The sequence below is a fragment of the Sus scrofa genome, chromosome 16 (genome assembly GCF_054392235.1).
Source record: "Sus scrofa isolate SSC_HxYL_T2T_F1_AM1 chromosome 16, Sscrofa_HxYL_maternal_Yorkshire_Landrace_v2.0, whole genome shotgun sequence".
NCBI lineage: Eukaryota > Metazoa > Chordata > Mammalia > Artiodactyla > Suidae > Sus > Sus scrofa.
Window position 1 is genome coordinate 86,981,958 of NC_139398.1, and position 24,926 is coordinate 87,006,883.

At 43.3% G+C, this 24,926-nt stretch overlaps 1 long non-coding RNA gene across 2 annotated transcripts; it reads right to left on the reverse strand.

Annotated features, from left to right (window-relative positions):
* Window positions 1-264: 264 nt before the first annotated feature.
* LOC110257307 (uncharacterized) lies at window positions 265-4,450 on the reverse strand. Of its 2 annotated transcripts, none has more exons than XR_014831625.1 (2): window positions 4,336-4,450; window positions 265-1,637 (listed from the first exon to the last, which is right to left on the reverse strand). It is a non-coding gene; the product is annotated as an uncharacterized LOC110257307 (long non-coding RNA). The 2 variants fall into 2 exon arrangements; XR_014831624.1 differs by having other exon boundaries at window positions 265-1,640; window positions 4,336-4,449.
* Between the last annotated feature and the right edge of the window lie 20,476 nt (window positions 4,451-24,926).

The following is a 24,926-nucleotide window of genomic DNA, read 5'->3' on the forward strand; positions in this document are numbered from 1 at the left end:
ACCTGCTGAGCTGCCAGGGAGCTCCCTAAACAGCTTACATTTTTAGAGGCAGAATATCACTGGCTTCATAGTCGTATCTTTAACCTTACTATTACTGTTGTTATTATCCTTTAAAATTCTGTGTTTACCAGGTCATATAATGTAATGTAGTTCTAACCTGTGCTAGTCTTGAAAAAATTAATCATGCCTGTTTGGTGCCTCTGGACAGACAAGGGCAGGTCTGTTGATGCAGGTGCAGAAAGAGATCAAATTCTAAGCAGCAAAGCCATTCCAGGAGACTTTATTTGAAAAGCTGAAGTCAGAAAAAACAATTATAAGAATACAATCCTTTTCTGCATTGAACAACTACAGAAATCCTGTGCTGGGTATAATGACTTGATGAGGTTATTTGTCAAAGCCTATTTTGGATGTCCAGATTTGAGAAAGTCTTCACGTAGCTCTCATAGAATTACAGTATTTAACCTCTTAAAGCTTTTTACTGGAATTTGTCACCATGGATAACAATATTCAAATTGGTATCTAACTCGGAAAGTGGGTCAAGCAGCCACTTTGTTTTTGTTAGACCTGCGGATCTTAGCCCATCATATTTTCTTCTCTCTTATCCTTTGATGGAAGTAACCCAGTGAGGCTGGTAGCCTCCGTAGTTTAAAACAATGTGCACCCAAAGTTCGTTCTGTCTATTTGGGGGCTGCACTCAGAGTGGGAGCGATGGAGGGCAGGTGCTATAACCCACAAACCTGCACAGAGCTTGCTCAGCACAGCCAAAGGCTGCTTCTCCATCTCTTACCAGGGATGAAACTATGGTGCTGAAAGAATCTTGGGGTCTGCAGAGCTGTAGAAAGGGAGTTAAGAAAAATTTAAGCATCTGTGTAAATAGTTTCTCCTGGTGCTGGAGTTCTCAGGTTAAAAGTAAACTTGGCATAGTTTTCTGTTCTTTCTGGTACAATAATTTTTGATGGATTTGAAAACTGGAGGAGACTGAAGTCCCTCGTTTCTTGTGCAACCTGAAGAATAAATTGCCCAGCTATGGGGAGAGACGGTTTCTCGGTTGCTAAGAAGCCAAACAGAAGACTTTAAGAGACGTCTTGAAGAGAAGAAAACAGCATGATCTCAGCTCCAATCATCCTCCTTCTGGCAACAATTCCGTCTCTTTCCCTCTCTAGTATCCCACTGATCGGAGCAGGCAGCTCACTGGGAGATTCCACCCAGTGATTCCTCTGCCAGGCTGGATGTCTTTCACCACTGATGGATAAGGGGTGCAAAGAAAAAAAAAAAATGTCCTAGATGCGCCCAGAAGGTAAGGACCCCGCAAAGTCCCTTTTTGAGCGACGTTTGGTTTTCTTCATCTGACCACCATCAAATATCATAGGACAAAGAATCAGACCACACACAACACCAGTCTAAATAGCCAGAGTTTTCTCTCAGCCTGTGGCTTCTTGGCGTCATTCTCAGTCCTTTACATGAACCACTCCTTCTTTGCATTCGAGGGGTTTCACAGGACAGCATTGCTTCGGGAGATGGCATTTTTCTTTTCTTTTTCCACTTTCTCAGATTTCTTTTCTTTTCTTTTGCTTTTGTTTACTTTATTCGTTGTCGTTTTATGGAAGCCTCATTGATTTACGAGGTCGTGATGATTTCTGCTGTACAATAAAGCGATTCAGTTATACGTGGACACAGTCCATTCTTTTTCAGATTCTTTTCCCAAATAGATGATCACAGAATATTGGGTAGAGTTCCCTGAGTTCTGTAGCAGGACCCCGTGGACCAGCCATTCCCTAAACCGCAATGCAATGCCATTTTTCTTTTTTTCTTTTTTGATATAGCGTGCTCACATTATTTATTTTCAAATCGTAACATACCCTTAGGAGCCAATAAATGCATGTACCTTTTTTTGAAGAATGGTTGATTTACACTGTTATTTTAGGCTCAGTTCTACAACATTGTAATTCAATATCTTTATAGATTGTACCACACTTGAATTTATTTGTTTATTTATTTATATTAGGGCAGCACCTGCAGCATATGACAGTTCCCAGGCTAGGGGTCACATCAGAACTATAGCTGCCAGCCTACACCACAGCCACAGCAACTTGGCATCCAAGTCACATCTGCAATCTATACCACAGCTCATGGCAACGCCAGATCCTTAACCCACGGAGCGAGGCCAGGGGTCACACCTCATCCTCATGGATACTAGTTGGGTTCATTAGCACTGAGCCATGATGGGACCTCCCTCCACTTTAATTTAGTATAAAATATTGACCCTGTCCCCGGTGTTGTGCAATATATGCTGTATCTTACTTATTTTATACCTAGTAGTTGGTACCCATTAACCCCTCCCCATCCTGCCCCTCCCCCCGTGATAACCACTGGTTTCTTCTCTGCATAGATGAGTCTGTTTCTGTTCTGTTGTATTTGTTCATTTTATTTTTTAGGTTCCACATATAAGTGAAATATACATCCCTTGTCTGTCTCTGTCTGGCATCTTTCATTGAGCAGAATACCCTTCAGATCCATGTTGCTGTAAACGGCAGAACTGGGGAAACCACTGAAGCACGGAGCAAGCCCTGGAGTCATCAATTTATAATGCCATCAACTCGTTTTTATATTTGATGATACACATGTCAGAAAACGTCCCAAGATTTATATGGAGACAATTAGAGAACATTCAAAAAAAGCCCTTTTCGTCCTGGATCTTGGCAATGAAGTGAGTTGCTGATTCACCTCATTGCTGCCTCCTCTGACTGTTCGGTGGTTTCCTTGCAGTTAATTAACAGAGCTGGGTCTTTAGGGACTCTTCCCATTAAAGCTGAACAGTCTGTAAATGGGGAAGTCATTTCCAGAGACGAGGACAACGCAGCCACCCACGGACCCCGTCACAGGAGTGATTCCACGTGGGGGAGAGAGCCCCTGGGTGATGGTAGAGCTAGTTGTATCATGGCTTCTAATTATAAACGATAAGCCACTTAACAATTTCTTGTGTCTTCGATATAATAAAAGGAGGAATTAACAGTCAGCAGTAATTCTCAGGCTGGTAGAGCTACAGAGCCAAGGCGTCTGACTCTTGTCCCTCCATCGAGTAAAAGCCCGTAGAATGTCCCTCTACTTGGCTTATTATCAAAGATCATTTTCCAAAGATGATATTCTTCCAAAAGCATGCAGGCTATGGTCCCCAAACTGCCAGGAGGTTATGAAGACTCATGGAGAGCATCTTAAAAAAACTCACCCCGAGGAGCAGGCAGTCCCTGCTGGTTTAGGTTTATAACCCCGGTTATTGCAAACCAGCCTGGAACCCCTACTCCACCCTCCGTGCTTGCTAATGTCTGAAGCCAACACCACCCAGTATTTGTCGTGACTACTCCTAGCAATGATTTTAATTTTCTTCTTTCTACCTGTATTATTGTCCAGATTCTCTGCAGTGGGTTAGTGTTCCTTTCATAACCAGGAAACGGCGGTTCCTAGGAAGACATCTGAGAGGGACTCAACCTTTCCCAGAGCCTTCAAGCTGCAATTCCTGCCATTTTCCCTCCCCTGGGGTTTTCAGACCCGCCCGTCCTCCAGTCCCCAGGCCCTAGATGGTGGCCTCCCAGCCTGACCCCTTGCCCTCTGGGCTTGACCTCCTTCACCCTTGCCTTCAGCACTGGCAGAGAAGTCCATCAAAAATGCAGGATCTGGAGTTCCCATCCTGGCGCAGCAGAAATGAATTCCACTAGGAACCATGAGGTTGCGGGTTGGATCCCTGGCCTTGCTCGGCGAGTTAAGGCTCTGGCGTTGCTCTGAGCTGTGGTGTAGGTCACAGATGTGGCTCAGATCCTGTGTTGCTGTGGCTAAGGCGTAGGTAGCTCCGATTGGACCCCTAGCCAGGGAACCTCCATGTGCTGCAGGTTTGGCCATAAAAAAAAAGGAAAAAAACAAAAACAAAAACAAAACAGCAGTATCTTAGGAGTTCCCTCTTGGCTCTGTGGGTTAAGGCTCTGGCATGGTCACTTTTGTGATGGGTGACAGCTGTGGCGAGGGTTCCATCCCTGGCTTGGGAACTTCGGCTTGCCATGGGAGCAGCCAAAAAAAGAGAAAGAAATGCAGTCCCTTACGGTTGCTCTAAAACCTAGAAAACCCTTCCTCTGGTGACTTCATTTTGCTTCTACAAAATAAAATTTAGGAAGCTCCTAACCCGTCCTGTCACCAGTCAGGCCTTGTTTCCTTCCCAGGGGCACCTCTTCTCCCTCAGAGGGACGTTGTAATCCAGCAGCATCCACTTACGGCTCCCCACACATCCCGGGCTTTGATCAGCTCCGTGTGCCTACTTATACCCCCTTTTCCCAAACCTTCAAATACCTGGTTAATTTACTCATCCTTGAAGACGATCAGCCCTGAAAATACAACCTCCAGGAGACTTTCTCTCACGGTCCCCAGTGTCCACCCCTGCTGGCTACAGCACTGCTTCTCGGCATTCTGCTGAATTAGCTAGCTACAGTTGTCACTGCTATTTTATTTCACCATAACCATAATTGGAAGTGGCTGTCAGCTCCCGCCCCACCTCCAGGGTATAGGGGGGAGGAGGGGTTCTTTTAGGGCAGGAAGTGTGCCCATTGTCTGCTTGCTCTCGCCTGGAGTCTTGGTGCCTGTATGGTTCAAAGTCAATAAAAGTTTCTTGAATGAGTGAAGAAATCCTGTTATCGAAGGAACCTGCCCGCATTGTCACAGATTTCTTTCTTTCAACTGTTTCCAGTGGTCAAAGTTGGTTAAAGGAAACCCAAGTACTTTGCTGGTCCTCTACGAAGAAGCAGGACAGATCTATTAAAGACTGCTCTGCAATATCTACTGTAAGATTTTATAAGACACAATGTAATCAACCATCTGTAGGTGGTACCTGCCATAAAATAACACGGCAATATGATAATTCCGTGTGCCACTAAGAACTAATGCCATCATGAAATAGAACAGTGTCTATTCCCCCCCTACACCAACTATTGCAGTCAAATATCAGAGGGTAAAATCTGCAGAATCAAATTGGGGTAGAATTGGTCAGGAAAGAAAAGGCAACGCTGCAGTAGCCAAGTCAGAGCTCTCCCTAGTGTAACCGGATGTCACGCCTGCTACGGTTTGGCACAGATCAGGCAGCCTCACCAGTCATTCAGCCAACCTGCTTGCTCTGTTCCTTTGTCATCCTGGATTGCCTGACTTCTGGTCATGCAAATGATGGGAAGTCAGGAAAAAGGAGGATTTTTGAGGCAGGCGTGGGTCTACGGTCACACCTAAACTTGGCTTCTAATTCACTCCACCCAGATTTCATTGGTCAGAAGACACTCGAAGGGAAGCTGGGGACCAGCTCCATTTGCCAGCGGGGAAAGGGAACGGAAGTGGAGGTGGGATCTGCAGACTCTGCAGCGTGGGATCAGAGCACCCACGTGCAGGCGGGTGCTGCAGAGCCAGGCCCGAGACGATTCCACCATGCACACGCAGTGCCCAAGTTAAATGTGGGACCCATTGCCAGCATGTTACACTGGAGAGGCCATTATCCCTCCTGGAAGCTCAATGTCAAGTGTAGCTAAGAAGCAGCCCAATGCCACGCTGACTTCAGGACACAAGGGCCTCTATGCTGAGCACTGAAAGTAACCCTGCCAACAAATAACCCTAAGTTACAGGATTTTTTTTTTTTTTTGTCTTTTGTCTTTTTAGGGCCGCACCCACAGCATATGGAGGTTCCCAGGCTAGGGGTCCATTCAGAGCAGTAGCCGCCAGCCTACACCACAGCTCACGGCAATGCTGGATCCTTAACCCACTAAGCGAGGCCAGGGATTGAACCTGCAACCTCATGGTTCCTAGTTGGATTCGTCTCCACTGTGCCATGATGGGAACCCCTACATGATTTTTTAATTCCCAATATTTCAAATACGCTGCCTTCTCCTCCACTCTGCTCTAAGTAAGTTTATTGGGAATTGATTTTTTTTCTTCTTCTGTGGAGGTAAAGTTATGACAATAGGTTTGTATTTGTGTCTTGATCCAGTAGAGACTCAGGATGAGCAGGCAATGCTTTCTCTCCTCTGTGGTCCCCTCTCAGCAGTCCCCAGGGACCGTGCTGTCTTCTGCCACCTGTGAGTTGGCAGACGATTCAAGTTTTGAATTGTCCAGACTTTTCCTTCTCAGCTAATGGTACCCCCAGCTGCTCAGACCCACACCCCAAAACCACACCTCGCCTGTCATGTACATTACTGAGATCTGCCACTTGCCTCTAAAAATGTCTTCAATAGTCCAAGATGCCTCCTCTCCACCACCATCTTATGTGGGTTGCTGTGGGCATTCTAGGCGCCAGCTTCCATTCCTGCCCGCCCCCAACCCATGGCCGTGAATGCTGAGAAAGAGAAACGGGTCCCACCATCCCAACCTCCGAAACCATCAGCTGCTTTATGATTCAAGGAGTTTCCTCACCTTCTTATCTTCCCGTGGTTCCTGGCTCTTTTTCTTTTTCTTTGATTTTTCCTTTTTCAGCTGTCCCTGCAGCGTATAGAAGTTCCTAGACCCGGGATCAAGTCCGAGCCGCATCTGTGACCTACGCCGTATATGCGGCAACACCAGATCCTTAACCTGCTGTGCCACACTGGGAACTCCTGGCTCTTTTTCTTGATCATGCTCTTCACAGGCACTAAGCAGTTGCCCCAACTAAACTGCAGGAGCTAAGGAGGCAGAACAGAATGCTCTGTTCCTCCATCCTTTCCTCAGTGAGTGATGTGTCTGGGGCCCAAAGAAATCCTCTGCTATCGAATCTGTTTTGACCATCACCGCTCTTTGGAGATTGCATCTCAAAAGTTGCTGCATCCAGTGGCATCTTGCTCCTGCCCCCCCCTCCCCCGGCTTGGTTCTCCTGGCTCTTGGCTCTGAGGACCACCTCAAGCCATTTCTAGCCCTTTCTTTTCCTACTGCTTTTTGCATCTAGTGTTGCCGGGGCCTGGTGTCTTCTCTTTCCGAACGCATTTGAAATTAGGTAAAATGCCATCAGATTCTTCCTGACCCTCATTGATGATCTGCTATCTCCACCTTTCATGAACACGCTCCCATTTTGTACGTGACTTTGTTTGTTTGTTTGTTTGTTTTTCCCCTTGACCCAGGCCACTTTATTTATTTATTTATTTGGGTGACATGATTTCTTTTTTTTTTTTTAACTTGCTTTTTTTTTTTTAATTACTCAAATGAATTTATCACATCTGTAGTTGTGTAATGATCATAACAACCTGATTTCACAGGATTCCCATCCCACAGCCCAGGCACATCCCCCCACCCCCAAACTGTCTCCTCCGGAGACCATAAGTTTTTCAGTGTCTGTGAGTCCGCATCTGTTCTGCAAAGAAGTTCCGTCTGTCCTTTTTTCAGATTCCACATGTCAGTGAAAGCATTGGATGTTGGTGTCTCATTGTATGGCTGACTTCACTCAGCACGATAGTTTCTAGGTCCATCTATGTTGCTAAAAATGCCGGTATTTCATTCTTTTTAATGGCTGAGTAATATTCCATTGTGTATACATACCACATCTTCTTGATCCACGCCTCTGTCGATGGACATTTAGGTTGTTTCCATGTTTTGGCTATTGTAAATAATGCTGCAATGAACATCGGAGTACATGTGTCTTTGCGAGTCGTGACTTTTGGTACTTAGTGACGTCTGCTGTGTTTGTACAGACATTTGCATCTATCTTCCTGTTGGCAAGGACTGCTTCTTCCCACTGCTCTCTGCTCAACAGATGTGAATTCCGTACCTCCCATGGGTACGATGTTCCATGCTGAGGGTTCTGAAATGAAAATGAATGACCCATGCTGGTCCTGAGGGAATCACGATGCCAGCACACAGAAGTCACCCTTCCTGCCTACGGGTCTCCCTTGATTATTTTCCTCAAGTTATGCTGCCGTGTGGTTACAGCTCCAGGGTAGGTTCGTTTATGTGAAAGATTCGTCTCATATTGGAAGTGCTTATTGGATGTGAGGTCATAATTTTATAATTAAGAAATATAGAAGACTGTGCAATGTCTGAATAATAAAATTCCTGGTTTAAAATGTGTTGTAAAATAATAGTTTCAATTTAGAAGGCATCAGACCCTGTCTGAGCTCTCAGGGCAAATGATGTCCCATCTATTTCCTGGTTTACTGTAGTCTAGCTTTCAAGCTGGAAACACACACACACACAAAGTGAATTTTGAGCAGCTCCCCTTTTTCAGAACTCAGTCCATTTTCTAAACTATTAGGAAGTTCAGGAAAGGCAGCTCTCATCATAGAAAGTTAATTCATTTGAAGTTTAAACTTACTTTAAGCCTTAAAAATCATATTCTATTCAGTATTGACTGCAACGATGGTTATATGTACACATATTCCCAGAATACTGCTTTATCATGAATTATTCAAGACAGTCTTAGGATGCTATGAATAAGAAATTTTTAACCTGGGTGATAGAGAATTTACTCAGCAAAGAAAACGTTTTTAGGTTTACTCATTATGCTTTTTCTTCCTCTCACTTCCATTGGATATTAATGAATCTATTTTTTACTCTTCCCTGTTCCTCTGCAGTAAATCTCTAATCGTTTCATGTATGTAGGTCTTTGGTGATGAAATCACGTATTTCTTTTTTTTCACAGATTCTCTGCCAGGACTCAAGGAATAGACTACGGAACACAAAAAGATCAGGCTCTATTATTTCTATTAATCTTATGTTGCATAAAATACAGTGCTTCATCTATGTGGGTCATTTACTGAATGAAAGCTCTGTAAATGTCTAAATATTTGAATTAAAATGTCATTTGTGGAGTTCCTGTCGTGGCTCAGCAGAAGTGAATCTGGCATTGCTGTGGCTGTGGTGTAGGCTGCTGGCTGCAGCTCTGATTGACCCCTAGCCTGGGAACCTCCATGTGCTACAGGCGCAGCCCTAAAAAGACAAAAAAAAGAAAAAAAAATCATTTGGACTGTGTTCATAACCTTAAATGCAATAGAATGTTCAAGCATGGGTCAGGTTTTCGTGTGAACTCTAAAAGCAAAAAATATTGACTTACCTAAGTTCACTGCTGTCAACATGTGGAGATCAATGACCTATAGATTTCAATTACACGTGTGTTTTGAAGAATTTGCTTACTAATGATTCAGATGAGGCACAAGGCAGGGCTGGGGAGAGGTTACTAAGAGAGAAGGTGAGTAAATGGGATGTACTCACAGCTGCCTTTATCCAGAGCTGCTAATTCAAGTGCTTTAAAGGTTTTGTTTGTTTGTTTTTGTTTGTTTGTTTGTTTGTTTTTCTGGTCTTTTTTAAGGGCTGTACCTACGGCATATGGAGGCTCCCAGGTTAGGGATCAAATTGGAGCTACAGCTGCCAGCCTACAGCACAGCCACAGCAACGAGGGATCCAAGCCTCCAAGCCGTGTCTTCGACCTTCACCACAGCTCACAGCAATGCTGGATACTTAACCCACTGAGTGAGGCCAGGGATTGAACCCACAATCTCATGGTTCCTAGTCGGATTTGTTAACCTCTTAGCCACTACAGGAACTCCTAAAGTGCTTTAAAGATTAAAGATAGATAACAGATGGATAGATAGATGGCTCAAGAATTGAATAAAGAGATGTATGGATAGATGGGTAGATACAGAAATAGATGACAGACTGATAGAAGACAGGTGCATAAATGGAGATACAGATAAATAGGCAGATAACTTTCAGCTCAAAATTGTCTGATGTTAAAACCCAAGCCCTAGCACCAAGAACAAGTACTAACCATTATGAATATTTAGGCCAGAGAATTTATGCTTTGATATTCCGTTACGGTTTTGATTTAATAATTTTAGAATTAATAGAAGTCTGATGACTATTTCCAGCAAGTGGATGCCTCTGCTCCATCAAAAACTAATTAAGACGATGTATGCTTAAACACAGCAAGATCTGTATGATTAAAATTATAAAATGCTGATGAAAGAAATAAAAGAAGGCTTTAAAAAATGGAGCTGTACTGTGAGTTCATGCATTGAGAGGTCCAACCTTGCAGAAATCCAGTTCTTCCCAAATTGATCGGTGGGTTTCATGCAAAGGTAAGATCCCAGCAGGTTTTGAATAAAGATGGACAATCCTGTGACATTGAAAGATAAGGCCCTATAATAACCAAAATGATTTTGAAAAAGCAAAATGAAGCAGAAGGCATTATTTTAGTGGATGTTAATAAGGCTTCTTGGGTCGTTCCAGGACACAAGCATGGTGGTATTGGCAAAAGGATAGACCAATGCAACCGAGCAGCAGAACCCAGAAACAGACTCCTTCAAGTATTCAGTAGGATGCAATGGAGGAAGGACGGCCTTTTCAGTAAATGGCGGTGGATGGGAGCTCACGGGTAGAAGCCAAGGAGAACCCAGATTCTGATCACATCCGGGCTCTGCAGGGTTGCTTGCAGTGGCCCTGGGGCTCATCCCCATCCACAGAGAGGCAAACACTCTCCCTCTTTCTCATGGAAATGTGTCTGCATCTTTTCTGATTGCTCCTCTGGCTCTGACTCCGAAGCGAGATAGCCTTATCCTTTGGCAAGCCTTCTAGTTTTTTCCTTAGCCCCTTTCTGCCGAGGCTCACTTGGAGTTGTTGGCAATCTTCCTCCACCGGCGAGTCCCCCAGGCAACTTACCGGGTGTGACTCTCACAGCCCCGCCTGCTTTCCTGCTCTAGTCTTGCCTTCACAGCCTCCCTTCCCAACAGCAGTATCTTCTCACCTCCCATCTTTAGCTTCACCTCCTCAACCTTCAGCAGCCCGCCTTCTGCCCTCGCTGCCCCACTAGAGAGCCTGGACGGTGCCACCTCTTCCTTAGAAATTTCTAGCAGGTATTTGACTTGCTTCCATTTCTCCTCTCCGTGCGGAGGCAGACACTCAGTTACTGGAGCACCTTCTGTTCAAAAGATATTCATTTACGCCCGAAGTTGCTTTGACACCTTTATGAGAAGTCAATTCATCATGTCATAAAAGTCTCTCTTGGGACTTTTAATTCCTTTCATTGATCCTTCCCTTTTTATGCTGACCCTACTTTCTCTTGGTGGCTCGAGCATCTTAGTAACTTTGAAAGTCAGCAACGATAAATCTTCCTCAAGACAATTTAGCTAAGTTGTGTTTCTATGACTTCAGAGTCATCTTAGCTTTTTCCAAAGAAACTCCTCTGGCAGTGATGTCTATGATTGTCCTGAAACTATAGTCAATTTGGGGAGAGTTGGCATCTTGATAATCCTGAGTCTTCTGATCTGATAACAAAGCATATCTGTTATTTGCATCTTTGTTCTTGAAAACTAGGAATAGTATAGTCACCCATCATTACCAGACTCTGGGCTTCCTTGCCATCCGGTTTGGTGACTTTTTTCTTCCATCATTATTGGTAGAACCAAATGTGTATACTGTGATATATTTGAAAGAAATGTTCCCTAGGTGGATTCTTTTTTTTTTTTAATGTAATTTAACTTCATTTTATTTTGGTCTTTTTAGGGCTGTACCTCAGGCCTATGGAGGTTCCCAGGCTAGGGGTTGAATTGGAGCTGTATACCCGCTGAGTGAGGCTAAGGATCGAACCTGCGTGCTCATGGATGCTAGCCATATGCATTTCCCCTGAGCCACAACGGAACCCCACGTTGTGAATTATGGTGAATTATGAATGGCCCACCCTGGAGCCTTCTCTTGCCATCTCTACCTACAAATAAGTAGCCAGACTACTTCCAAATATGAGTGTCCAATGCACCTCTCTGCTTCAATGCCTGGCGGTCACGGTGAACCAATACCAAGAAGCCGTCTTTGCTCTTACCCAATCCTCCTTATAGAATGAACATGTGAGGACAAAATGGAGAAATCCTGTGAACATGCAGGATGCTGAAAACAAGCACAAACTAACAAGAGAGCCTGTGAGCTACGCTCCTAGGAAGTCACGAAAGGGTCTTGGAAAAGGAACCTGCTAGAAGGGGGACTGGAGCTGCAACCTTATCAGCCCAGTAGCAAAGCCTCCCACTGTCTAGCAAGGCAGTGAAATCTCATTATGGCCAGTGCCTGCAGGGCAGCGCTTACAGAAACTCTGCCTGCCCGGTACCCGCTCTCCAGTTTGATTTTCCACACTCACAAGTAGTTTTTAAAAGGAAATTTCCATTTTCATGTTTTTCTCTTGGGAAACGATCTTGATGTTGAAAATATGGGACCATTCGCATTTGACAAGATGACAGTTCCACCCGGGTCACTCTTCCTCTGGAAGCAGAGGACGAAGGACTCTGTGTCTGGCACCAATCAAAAGGGATTAGGGAGGGGACAGCTGTCACTGTGGGTATTTGACAGCCACTGGGTAAAGCATGTGCCACAGCCAGTTTTGAGGATGCAGGGAGGGGAGTTGTAATACTCTAAGATAAGAGCCGCTATTATGGAACACTCAGACAGGAGATTTTTTTTTTTTTTTTTTTTTGCCACTCCCATAGCACATGGAAGTTTAGGGCCAGGGATCAAATCCAAGCCTCACTTGCAACCCAGAGGCTGATCCTTAACCCACCGTGCTGCACGGGAACCAGATCTTTAACCCACCGTGCCAGATCCTTAACCCACTGTGCCACACGGGAGCTCACAATAATTTTTTTATATAGTTGATTAACAATGTGCTGTCAATTTCTGCTATACAGCCAAATGGCCCAATTATACATACATATGCATTCTTTTTCTTATATTATCTTCCATCCTGGTCTATCCCAAGAGACTGGGTATAGGTTCCCTGTGCTGTAAAGTAGGACCTCATTTCTTATGCATTCTAAATGTAATAGTTTGCATCTACTGACCCAAACTCCCCGTCCATCCCACTCCCCCACCACCTCCCCCTTGGCAACCACAAGTCTGTTCTCTGTGAGTTTGTTTCTCTTCTGTAGATAGTTTCATTTGTGCCATCTTTTAGACTCCACATATCAATGATAGCCAAGCCTCAGTTGTGACCTACACTACAGCTGTGGCAACACTAGCTCCTTACCCCACTCTGCCACAGTGGGAACTCCAAGAATTTTTAAGTGTCTGTTTTTCCTGATTATAAAAGTGAGACCCACTTAATTTGAAAACTTTAGAATAATACAGAGAATGTAAGGGTAAAATAAACGTACATGTAATCTTATTACCCAGGAGAAATTATTACTACTACTTTGGTATTTTTCTAACCACTAAGTTCTAAAAACTCTTTAAAAAAGTGGATGCATTTCACATTTTCAAGCTTCTTTTTAACCCTGAACACTACAGCAGTTGCATTGCCTAGATTCCAAGTAGTTACCAATGGTATTTGAATTTTCACATGCTTGAGTTTATGCTACGTGCTATGGTTGAACTGAGTTACTGTAATATTGAACTTCAGATGCTCCGTTGCTGAGTCCACCTTCACCAAGAGACTGAGGTGTTTCCTCACCTGCAGTTTTACATATTATACCTTCAGGAATTATAATCACGGGCTCACAAGGAAAAAAAAACAAAAACAAAAACATTTTTGAGTTTCTTGCCACGTTTCCAAGTAATTTTACGAAACGTACGAACCAATTCCCACTGCCCAAAGGTGCGCCTCTCAGCCTGTCTCTGCCAGTACTGAGCGTTATTAGTACGAATCTCTGTTAGAGATGTTATCTAATTTTTATTTTATGATCTTTTAAAAAGAGTTCAGCTTTATGGAGGTATAGTTGACAAAATTATATAATTTTAAAGTGTCCCTCCTAATGGCATATATATATATATATTTTTTTTTTTGAAGAATCCCTCCGTCTGGTTAATTAACACATCCATCACCTCACGCACTTATTGTTTATTATTTATTGATTTTTGCTTTTTGGGGTCACACCTGTGGCCTATGGAAGTTCCCAGGCGAGGGGCTGAATCGAAGCTACCGCTGCCAGCCTACATCACAGCCACGGCCACGCAGCATCCTTCACCCGCTGAGCGGGGCCAGGGAGCGAACCGGCGTCCTCATGGGTACGAGTCGGATTAGTTGCTGCTGCAGCACGTGCTCGTGGATACTAGTCGGATTCCTGCCACAACAGGAACTCCCCTCACGCATGTATTGTTTGTGAGTGTGGGAAGGGGCCTTTGGGCTCTACTCTCTGGGCCAACTGCGGCCACACAATATAGTGTTATCTTCTCTCCGTTTCCAGTTCGGCATCTTTAAAATTTTGGATTCCATGTATAAAGGCTGCCGTGCAGCCCTTGTCTGGCTGTCTGGCTTGTTTCACTTAGCCTGATGCCCCGAGGTTCCTCCGCGGTGTCACATTGGGCAGGATTCTCCGCCTTCTCATGGCTGAGAATGTGCCACTACATGATGTCTATCTCGCATCCTTTATCCTTTTCATCCACTGACAGACACCCAGGCCGTCACCGTGTCTTGGCCACTGGGCATAAGGCTGCAGAGAACACGGGAGAGCAGAGATCCCCGAGGTCCTGTTTCCATTTCTTTGGCTGGGTCCCCGGCGTGGAGATGGCTGGGTCATGGCTAGATCATGCAATTATCTAGACGTGTTTGACTCTGTTCAGGAAGGTGGAAAAACATTTTCAACTCTTCTTAATTACCTCCTTTTCATTGCTCTGTTGTCCTTGTATATTCCTTCCTCTCTCTACCCTTCAAAAGGGTCCCGAATACATGTTTAATTCTACTCTTTAAATATTTAGCATGTTGGCGTTCCCGCAGTGGCACAGGGGGTTAAGAATCCAACTGCAGCGGCTTGGGGTGCTGCAGAGGGGCAGGTTTGATCCCTGGCCCAGCACAGTGGGTTCAAGGATCTGGCATTTCTGCAGCAGAAGCCTATAGGTTGCAACTGTGGCTCAGATTCAATTCCCGGCCCAGGAGCTTCCATGTGCCTCCAGTTGCAGCCATAACATTTTAAAAAAAAAAAAAAAGAAAAAATTTTAGCATATTGATTCTGTATTGTAGCTTTCCAGCTATTTTCACAGTGTTTTGAAATAGTTTAGATCACTTTTTGTTTTACATTTTTATGACGGCAAAAATGTGTCCAGAGATTTTAAAAACAAAACTGGTATCATGTTCTCAAGTCCCTGTTTCTCATGTAAAAACCTGACCTCACTGTTACAGTGTCTGGTAATTTTACTGGGTAGGCTTTGGGGGATTCTCTAAGAAATGTTTCTACTCTGAATCATAGGGTTTTGACATAAAGTAAAGAAATATTCTTATAAAATATCCAAGTGATTTTGTTTTATTTTATTTTTCCTTACTTTTCAGCAGACCTCTGCGGCCTTAAATTCCTTGAGGTCTGGCCTATAAACTATGACATAACATTGCACAACCTAAGGTCTAAAACTGCTAAACTACATGAATTGAATGTTATGATTATAGCTATACTTTGAAAGTAACATTTGTAAATATGCGTTCTTAAATATACTATTCTAAAATACAAAAAAAAAAAAAAAACCCAAATTCTTTTATTGAAGAAGTAGGATACATCCTCTGAGTTGACTCTATTTCAATCAACTCTAGGAATCCAGGCTCCCAGGGGCTTGTTGTTTGCTTTATCTTGTTGGAGTCAGGCCATTCTTTTGAAATATTGACATACGCTATAGAACTCATTCCAGAATGATTCACTTATGCCGAATTTTGTAGATAATTTTCTAGCTTTTACAGTGACCTCCCTAAAAATTTCTACTCTTCTTTTATCTCACCACAGAATTAAATTGTGATTTAGGAGTTTCCCAGTGGCCTAGTAGTTTAAGGATCTGGCGTTGTCACGGCTGGGGCTCAGGTCGCTGCTGTGGAGTAAGTTGGATCCCTGGGCTTGGGAACTTCTGCATGCTGTGGGTGCAGTCAAAAACATTTTTTTTAATTTAAAATACTTGACAAAATTTTTTTCCGGTCATAGGTGATCTACCGAATGCATCCATTTATATCGGCTTCCTCCTCAAACTCTGCTATTGTCAACAAAAGAATATATATTTTTTCTTTTCTAAATTTTTTATTAAAGTATAGTTGGTTTATAGTGTTGTACCAATTTCTGCTGTATAGCAAAGTGACCCGGTTTCACCCACACACCCACGCATATATAAATGAGGGCTCTTACATTTTGTCTGAAAAACCAAATTGTGAATAGGGAGCTGGGTGGAAGGTGGGACTCTGAAGTGGGTTTTGGAAATGAATCACCACCCTCTCCCACGTTACAAATTTTTTTTTTTTTTTCTTTTTAGGGCCACACCTGCAATATATGGAGGTTTCCAGACTAGGGGGTCGAGCCTACACCACAGCTCACTGCAATGCTGGATCCTTAACCCACTGAGCGAGATAAGGGATCGAATCTGAAACCTTACGGTTCTTGGTTGGATTCGTTTCCACTGCGCCATGACAGGAACTCCCCAAATTACAGAATTTTTAAAAAACAGAGACACTGTTTCCACTCTCCCCAGGCTTCTGGGGCAGCTCCTCTCTGCCTTGTTCCCTCCATCGTGGCCTGAAGCCTCTGCCTGCTGTGGCTCCTTCCTTTTCTCTCTTTGTCACACCCTCTTCAAAGGAGGAAAGAGGTAGGAAAGAGGTCTAGGTCAGCCAAGTCCCCGCAGCCTTCCAACTGCAGTGTGTGTGTGTATGTGTGTGTGTGTGTGTGTGTGTGTGTGTGTGTGTACACTCATAGGCAGGGTGGATGGAGAAGGGGTTGCTGGATTAAAATACACTCCCCCTGAAAAGCGGAAGGGGTGTGTGACACTTTTCTTTCCTTGTTCAAGTGAAAATAATTAAGATGAAGTTCCCATCATGGCTCAGCGGTAACAAACCCAACTAGCATCCATGAGGACGTGGGTTTGATCCCTGGCCTCGCACAGTGGGTTAAGGATCCGGTGTTGCCGTGAGCTGTGGTGTAGGTCGCAGACACAGCTCAGATCCTGAGTTGCTGTGGCTGTGGTGTAGGCCGGCAGCTGCAGCTCGGATTTGACCCCTCACCTGGGAACCTCCGTATGCGACGAGTGTGGCCCTAAAAAGACAAAAAAAAAAAAAAAAAAAAAAAAAAGACAGAAGACCAAAAAAATTAAACCAATTAAATGGGAGAAAGGATAGTGGGATGAGTGTTAAACTCTCCTTTTCCGTAGATAATCCAAGACTGCCAATTCAAGATTCCTCAGTAAGGCTGTGACTTCCAGAGGGTGACATCGGCGGAAGGAGAAAGAGCTGAATTAGGAGCTGCTTGCCTTTGGCGAGTGTGGAGAAACAGGAGGAGTGAGGCCTCCTGACCGCCCGACGTCCGGACTTGCACTAATCTGACAAAGACGGTCTTTAGACGGTCCGGGTGCAGAAGGCGTTGCGAGGGCCACTCCACTGCATCCCCAGCTCCCTGCTCTGCCACCGCCGTCCTCCCGGTCACGGCCCCATGGGCACTTCTGACAGCTCAGAATTTCCTGGACCCACGTGCCACCTGCCACAGCCTCCTCGGGCACTTGGCCCCCTCCTGCTTCCGTCTGGACGTGTGTAAAATCTGAGAGCACTCCTCTGAAGCGAGAGGTTTCATTGGCAGAAAGTGGAGGACCGGGGAACCAGCAGCTCTCCGCTGACTCAGATCCCTTCCAGGGTCACAGTCCCCTTAAGACGGGCGACAGCTCACACCCTCAAGCGGGGTTCTCAAACCTCCAGTTCCCAGATCACTTCAACTCAGTACCAGCTCCACTGTTGGGACACAGACACTGCCTTTGGTGATGCTTCACATAGAAATGACACGTCTAAATCCGTGAACAGCCATCCCTGCCCAACCCCCTAAAGAAGCACACGTCGTAGAGAAGGGTCCCCTGTCATTCTCTCTGAGCTCCTCCACGCAGGTTCTGGGCTCTAAGAAACTTTCTGACACAGGCAGACTTTGGATGTGCTGTTCCCTCTGTTGTCCCCCTCCGGTCCCAACCCCGCTGATGCTCCACTCACCCAGACCCCACCTCCCGGGGCGTCCCCTCCTCCGCTGCTCCAGCTCCTCCGATGCCCAGATGCCCAGTAGCCTGATTCCATCTTGTCTGCCGCCTGGGGAGGCCTCCAAGAGTCTCAGTCTCAGGCTTCCTGGACCTGGCCTTCCAGAGGGCTGGGGAGGGCGTGTGGGTCCCAGTCGGTGGGCACCTGCTGAGACCTGCCCGAGGCCCTGTCTTCTCAGCTGATAGCTTCCAATTCTTCCTCCGAGGTACAAGGATGGAGGGCAACCAGGTGGGCTTGGGAACAAGGCCTGAGCCATCTGGGGACAACCTGAGTTGTGGGTCGTGTACCGACTAGGAGGATGACAGGCAGAGGAGGGAGCTCACTGAACAGCATGTCAGTTGGAGTGGCCCAAGCATCACCCCCTCTGGGCTGAAATGTTTTAAAGATTTTTTTTTTTTTGGTTTTATCAAAGTAATGCATGTATTCCTGTTTTTAAAAGAAAGCTGAGGAGTTCCTGTTTTGGCTCAGAGGGTTGAGAACCTGACTAGGATCCATGAAGATGCAGGTTGAATCCCTGGCCTTACTCAGTGGGTTAAGGATCTGGTGTTGCCACAAGCTGTGGTATAGGTCACAGACATGGCTCAGATCCAGCATCGCTGTGGCTGTGGTGTAGGCTGGCAGCCACAGCTCCGATTGGACCCCTAGCTCAGGAACTTCCATATGGCACAGGTGTGGCCATAAAAAAAATAATAATAAAATAAAATGAGGCTGATTTTTCAAGAAAGAACTATGAACAATCATGCCTAGGGGGCAGTGTGGCTGAGAGGCAGAGGAGCAGTCCCCAGCTGGCTGAGCCATTGTGCTGGGTTTGTCCCTGGGACATGAAGAAGCAGGGCTTTGTTTTGTTTGTTTGTTTTGTTGTCTTTTTAGAGCTGCACCCTCGGCATATGGAGGTTCCCAGGTCAAGGGTCTAATCGGAGCTACAGCTGCCAGCCTACCCAAGAGCCACAGCCATGCAGGATCCAAGCCACATCTGGAGACCTGCACCACAGGGTCACAACAACTTAACCCACTGAGTGAGGCCAGGAATCAAACCTTTGTCCTCATGGTGCCTAGTCGGATTTGTTTCCACTACGCCACAGAGGGAACTCCTCAAGAAGCAGATTTTAAGCCCATGTACAAAAGACAACCCTCAGAGGGCTGCAAACCCAAATAAAGAGAGGCAGAGATGGTGTGCCCAGCAGGAAAAGGCGACAGTTCGGGTGAGCCTTGCCTCTGGGAAAATATCTTCCAGGAGAAATAAAGACCTCAGACCAGAATTTTGCTTGAGTTGGGTGTCCAAGTTATTCTGTACTTGAAGTGTGGGAAAATCTAATTAGAGGGATTAATATAAAAATTGGTCCTAGGCCCGTGATATTGCTGAGCCATCTGGAAGAATTAAGTGGAAAGCCAAAATCAAATGGAAGGCTACTTCACCCATGGAGGTTTGTGAATTGACACAGAAAAACAGAAACTATGTCATGGCGTAGAAACACACAGAGAAATCCTCTCCAAAAAATCCTAAGGAAAACAGCAAAGAGCGTGCAGGACTAGTCCCAGAGGAATCTGAAACTGTAAGATACCAAATTGAAAAATTTTACAGTGAATAGACTTCAAATAATTAAAAAGCTGAATATAGGTTTTATAAACCATTAAAAAAAAACAATTTTAAAAAGGACGGAAGGAATTGTGCTAAGAAAAAACGTAATCACCAGGAGAAAAAAAATAAAAGTAGATCTCTACCTCACAAAATAAATGACGTTAACATTCTAGAGGCGTGAGAGATCTAAAAGTGAATATGAAACTTTAAAAAGTTGAGTTCTTGGAGTTCCCGTCATGGCTCAGTGGTTAAGGAACCCGACTAATAACCACGAGGTTGCGGGTTCGATCCCTGGCCTCGCTCAGTGGGTTAAGGATCCGGTGTTGCCTTGAGCTGTGGTGTAGGTCACAGATGTGGCTCAGATCCCACATTGCTGTGACTCTGGTGTAGGCCGGTGGCTGCAGCTCTGATTCGACCACTCGCCTGGGAACCTCCATGTGCCACGGGTGTGGCCCTAAAAATAATAATAATAATAATAATAAAGACAAAAAAATAAAAAAACAAAAAGTTGAGTTCTTGTGAAGTTCCTTCCCCTGAGGCCCAGGACAGGAGCCTGAGACTGAGGGTTAATTTGACATCAGAGAAATCCTTCCCCTCCAAAGCAGATAACAAGCTTCAACTAAAAGTAATTGTGGGAGTTCCCATTGTGGCTCAGTGGGTTGAGAACCCAACTACTATCCATGAGCATGTGGATTTGATCCCTGGCCTTGCTCAGTGGGTTAAGGATCTGATGTTTCTGTGACCTGTGATGTAGGTTGCAGATGTAGCTCAGATCTGGCGTTGCTGTGGCATAGGCCGGTGGCTACAGCGCCAATTCAACCCCTAGCTTGGGAACCTCTATATGCCATGGGTGCAGCCATAAAAAGGAAAAAAAGAAAGAAAAAGAAAAGAAAAGTAATTGAAAGTATTGTTGCTCTCATGCTGCACTGGCAGACCTGACCCTTTACAAAAAAAAAAAAAAAAAAAAAGGCTACTTATCTTTTGACTAAATTAACACAAAACTTCTCAGGAAGGGATGAGTAAAAAGAGAAGATGTGCCTACTTCCAAAAATAAAACTGTTTATTCCGTTTCTACAGTACAGTGGGCATCTTTCAACAAAAGCTTCAAAGCATACCAAAGAAAGCAACCAAGTCCCAAGAAACAGAACAATAAATAAAGCCAGACTCAGCTATCACACAGACATTGTAACTATCTGACTGGGAATTTAAAACAATTATCACTAATATGTTTCTGTTGACGAGTCTGATAGAAACGGTGTACAGCATGAAAGAGCAGATGAATATGTTAGCAGAGAGATGGAAACGGTAAGGAAAAAAAAATCAAAGACGTTGGAAATGAAGAACAGGAGTTCCCATCATGGTGCAATGGAAACGAATCCGACTGGGAACCATGAGGTTGCAGGTTCGATTCCTGGCCTCGCTCAGTGGATTAAGGATCCAGCATTGCCATGAGCTGTGGTGTAGGTCACAGACACAGCTTGGATCTGGTGTTGCTGCGGCTCTGGTGTAAGCTGGCAGCTATAGCTCCGATTAGACCCCTAGCCTGGGAACCTAGCCATGACAGGAACTCTCAAGAGCTTCCAATATTATGAAAAAATATCAAATGTTGGGATATGTGTGTAACAGGAATACTAAAAGAAGAGAAAACAGTGCATAAGAAGATTTTTATGAAATAATGACAGAATTTTCCAAAAACAATTTCCAGACCTCAAACCACAGGTCCCTAAAGCTCAGAAAAATTAAGCAATGTACAAAACATTAAGCAAAAACAAATACCAAACATCAGGATACATATTTTTCTTTTTTTTTTTTTTTGCTTTTTTTTTTTTTTTTTTTGCTTTTTAAGGCTGCACCCGTGTCATATGGAGGTTCCCAGGCTAGGGGTCTAATCAGACCTACCCCACAGCCACAGCAATACCAGATCCAAGCTGCCTCTGTGACCTACACCACAGCTCAAGGCAACACCAGATCCTTAACCCACTGATCGAAGCCAGAGGTTGAGCCCACAACCTCATGGTTCCTGGTGGAATTCATTTCTGCTGCAACACGATGGGAACTCCAGGATACATATTTTTCTAACAGTCAAAACCAAAAGACAAAGAGAATAACATGAGGTTTAGTTGGAAAAAAATACATTAAATAAAGAGGGACAGAGAGAAGAGTATCAGCAGAATTCTTCTTGGGAACCATGAAAAGCAGGAACATAACAGTGATAACTTCATAAAGTCTTCAAAGTAAATAAAATCTGTCAATTTAGCATTTAATATTCTGTGAACAAAAATTCTATAAGATAATTAAGTTTTTCTCAGGCAAATAAAAACCGAGGACCTCCTTGCCGGCAGATCTGCTCTACAAGAAACGTTAAAGAATGCTCTTCAAGGCAGAAGGAACACAGTATTAGACAGAAACATGAATCTACAAAATAAAAAAAAAAAAGAATATGGAAAGTGTAACAAATAAAGTTAATAGAAAGTTCACTTTCCTTTTTAATGGCTGTAAAGGTAACTGTGTAAAGCAAAAATAGTAACACTTTATGGTGTGTTTATAGTGTATGTACAAGTAAATTGGCCACAATATCATAAATAAGAGGGAAAAATTTATGTATAAATTTATTTATATATATTTATAAGAATATATAGTTGTAATGTCCTTACACCACATAGGAACAAGTACAGCATTAATTAAATATAGATTCTGATTAGGTAAAGACCTGTACTTTAAACCATAGGGCAACCATGGAAACAATTTTTAAAAGAGATGAAAATAATAACTCAATAGCGCAAATAAAAGTGGAATCACAAAAACTGCTCAAACAACCCAAGACAGAAAAAGACGACAAAATAAGCCAAGTAAAGATTAAATGAGTAGAAAACTGCTAACAACGTGGTTATGCTTTAAGCCATAGCAATCATTACATTCAGTGTAAATGGTCTGAACACAGAAAGTGAAAATGCTGTATGGGTAAAAGCAAGACCCACTGCCACGCCATACGCAGGAAATTCACTGTAAACATAAAGACACACCTAAGCGAAAACGAGTAAGACAGGGAACGGCGTACCATGCCAACACTAATTAGGAGAAATCTGTGATATTGATATTTCCTTCATACAGTATGTTTGAAGCAGACTTTAAAACAAGGAAAATTATCAGAGTTAAAGAAGGACATTATGTAATGATGAAAAGATCAATTGTCTAAGAAGACATAATAATAAATGTATGTACACATGAACAGGACTGCAAAATACGTGAAGCAAAACTGATAGAACTAAAATAATAGACAAATCTACAATTAGAGGTGGAATTTTCAACACTCCTCTCTCTCTACTTAAAGGCACAAATAGGTGTAAAATTGGTAAAGATACAGAAGACTTAAATGAACAGCTTCACTAAGCTGATACTTTGTTGGACATCAGCAGAATAAACATTTTTTTTTAACGTATATATGGAACATTCATTGAAGTAGATCACACTCTGGATCGGACGCAAACTTTAATAAATTAAAAAAAATAAAAAGCATAGTTACGTATTTTCTCAAGTCTTTTTTAAAATTTTTTTGAATTAAAAAATTTTGTTATTATTAATTAAAATTAGAAACCAAAATGGAAAGATATCTGAAAAATCCCAAAGTATTTGGAAATTAAATTACATACATTTGGTAATAATGGGTCAAGGAGGAAGTGCACAGTAAAAATTTAAAATATTTTAAGCTGAACGAAAGTTATGAAAATACATTTTAAAATCTGTAAGATGCAGTCAAAGCAGTGCTTCGCGGGAAATTTAGAGCAAAACCTTCTCATTAGAAGAGAATGACACTCTCAAACCTCTAATCTAAGCTTTCACCTTGAGAAAATAGGGGAAAAAAGAGACATTAAGGGAGTTCCAGTCGTGGCGCAGTGGAAAAGAATCTGACTAGGAACCATGAGGTTGCGGGTTCGATCCCTGGCCTTGCTCAGTGGGTTAAGGATCTGGCATTGCTGTGGCTCTGGTGTAGGCCAGTGGTCACAGCTCCGATGCGACCCATAGCCTGGGAACCTCCATATGCTGAGGGTGCAGCCCTAAAAGGACAAAGGACAAAAAAAAAAAAAAAAAAGAGAGAGAGAGAGAGAAAGAGAGACAATAAAATATTTAACTCCAGTTGCTCATTTGCTTTCTCACAGGGCTTCTTGGTTACCAATTCTGAAACAAACAGAAGTCAAATTAAGGGAAATTTCCAAAAGCAAAACTGATAAATGCTCTTCAAGTTCACCAGAGACAAAGAAAGACTGAGAAACTGTCAAAGATTGAAAGAGACTAAGGAGATATGACAATTAATTACAATGTGTTCCCTTGTGTTGCATCCAGAAATAGAAAAGGAATGCAACTTTTAAAAACTGGTGAAATCCAAATAAAGCCTTTAGAGCTCTTTTTACTGATACATGTCCCTGTAGTTTATTCACTTTCTCTTCTGTTTGGTATTTGATTATATGCACAAGCTATCAGGTGTCACAGAGAAAAATTTTAAAAATATCAAATACCTTAATGGTATTACATACATACCTGTATATATAAAAATAAATGTATATATAGTCACAATACATATCATAGATATAATCACATATGCATTAAGTTATAATGCGTGGAAATGAAACAGCTCAACCTCAGGAGATTAATTTGTGTGTGAAGAAATGAGAAGAATTTTAATGAATCTTGAACATATTATTCCTTTTAAGAAAACTCATAGGGATTTAACACTCATTTTCCAAATTAGTGCAAAAAGACCTTGCTTTGGTCTTTTTGTCATTAGAACTTCAAAGGTTTACCACCGTACTATCATGTTCTGTGGCGAAGACTTTGTTTAAAGATGCACCATTTAAGTCCTTTAAATACAGTGGGATTCCGCTCCAAAGAACTTTAAATAGGCTCTTGTTTCTGAACAAAAGTAAACATATTAAAAACAGTAAACTAATAGACGTCACAGATACAGTCAAGAGCTCTTTAGTTAAAATATATATATATATAATATGATGCCCTGGCTTATCTAATCAGAAAATGGAACATGTCCACAGATAAACTTAGGAATGAAACCAGGCACATCGCCCTTGAGGCGCAGGAGATACTCAGTGTTTAAGCAAATCACAAGGTCACGGCCAGCATCTGTTCCATCTCTTGCCATTGCCTGTGGCCACCCACCTTTGCAGAGCTTGCTGCCGACTGAGCTAAACCAGTGAGTGCACTCCCATCCGCATGCAGCCAAAATAAATAGAAGCAAGTTCAGAAAGAAAGTCATTTTGGATGCTTTGGAAGAAGGGGGAGACTTGACGCTTGAAACGAGTCCCGTAACATGGGCTTGTGAATTGGGCTGAGTTTCTTTCCCTGACACCCTGTAATTACTGGTTATCAAGATTCTGTAAAAACAACCCATATATCCACACTGGGTCTTTAAGT